Raw genomic sequence first — 1,836 nt, 5'->3', positions numbered from 1 at the left:
GGATAATTATGAAGGTGATTTAGAAACGTGGGAAGTATTTGTGATATGACGGCAAGTGAAAAAACCGAAATCAACAGCACAAACACAGTGATTACAACTCTAAAAATTATGTTGGCCTGTGGACAAATACTGAAAGGATTTGCAGAAATAAAAGCTCTAGTGATTAAGATGCTAGGATTATGGGTGATTATTTATTTTTTCTTTTTTCCAAGATTTTCTTTATTTTTATTTATTTTATTTTATTTTATTTTTATTTATTTATTTATTTATTTATTTATTTTTTTGAGGCAGAGTTTCACTCTTGTTGCCCAGGCTGGAGTGCAATAGTGCAATCTGGGCTCACTCTAGCCTTCACCTCCCAGGTTCAAGTGATTCTCCTGCCTCAGCCTCCCGAGTAGCTGGGATTACAGGCTTGCACCACCACACCCGGCTAATTTTTTGTATTTTTAGTAGAGATGGAGTTTCACCATATTGGCCAGGCTGGTCTCGAACTCCTGACCTCAGGTGATCCACCCATCTCAGCCTCCCAAAGTGCTGAGATTATAGATGTGAGCCACCGCACCCAGCCTAATTTTTTTTTTATACTTAAAGTAGACATCTTTTGGGACAACTGCCTAGCCCACACCCCTCTTATCTGAACACTGTGTCCCCACCCAAAAGGTTAAATCTGTAACACCTCTGAGGGCTCCATGCTACCCTGTATCCCAGTCTAGCCCTGATCCAAACTGAACCAATCAGATTCTCTCTACTGAGTCTTTGAAACTGGTAGAGACGTGCTAATGCCTCTGAGGTAGTTCTGTTTTGTTTGTTTGTTTGTTTTCTTTTGCCCAGACTGGAGTGCAGTGGCACAATCTCAGCTCACTGCAGCCTCCACCTCCCGGGTTCAAGTAATTCTCTGCCTCAGCCTCCTGAGTACCTGGGATCACAGGCACCAACCACTACGCCCGGCTAATTTTTGTATTTTTAGTAAAAACGGGATTTCACCATCTTGGCCAGGCTGGTCTTCAACTCCTGACCTCATGATCCGCCCGCCTTGGCCTCCCAAACTGCTGAGATAACAGGCGTGAGTCACCGCGCCTGGCTAATTTTACGTATCTTTAGTGGAGATGGGGTTTCACCATGTTAGCCAGGATGGTCTCAATCTCCTGACCTCGTCATTCACCCGCCTCAGCCTACCAAAGTGCTGGGATTACAGGCGTGAGCCACCGTACCTGGCCGGAATTCTTTATACAATCCAGATACAGACCCTTATCAGATATATGATTTGCAAATATTTCTCCCACTCTGTGGCTCTTCTTTTTACTTTATTGATGGTGTCCTTCAATGCATAAAAGTTTCTCATTTTGATGAGGTCCAAGTTATCTATTTTTCTTTTGTTGTTTGCGCTTGTGATGTCATATTTAAGAAATAATCACCTATTGCAAAGTCATGAAGATTTACACCTATTTTCCCTTCTAAGGATTTTATAGTCTTAGCTCTTACATTTAGGTCTTCGATCCATTTTGAATTAATTCTTATATATGCTGTGAGGTAGGTAGGGGTCCATGTTTGTTATTTTGCTTGTAGATGTCTAGTTGTCCCCGTCCCATTTGTTGAAAAGACTCTCTTTTACCCACTGAATGGTCTTAGAACCCTTGTCAAAAATCAATTGACCAAGCCGGCACAGTGGCTCACGCCTGTAATCCCAGCACTTTGGGAGGCCAAGGCAGGCAGATCACGAGGTTAAGAGTTCAAGACCAGCCTAGCCAACATAATGAAACCCTGTTTCTCCTAAAAATACAAAAATTAGCCGGGTGTAGTGGCACGCACCTGTAGTCCCAGCTACTCAGGAGGCTG

The sequence above is a fragment of the Rhinopithecus bieti genome, unplaced genomic scaffold, assembly GCF_001698545.2.
Source record: "Rhinopithecus bieti isolate Rb0 unplaced genomic scaffold, ASM169854v2 scaffold_1618, whole genome shotgun sequence".
NCBI lineage: Eukaryota > Metazoa > Chordata > Mammalia > Primates > Cercopithecidae > Rhinopithecus > Rhinopithecus bieti.
The sequence above is the reverse complement of the archived record's forward strand: the minus strand, read 5'-3'. Positions refer to the sequence as shown.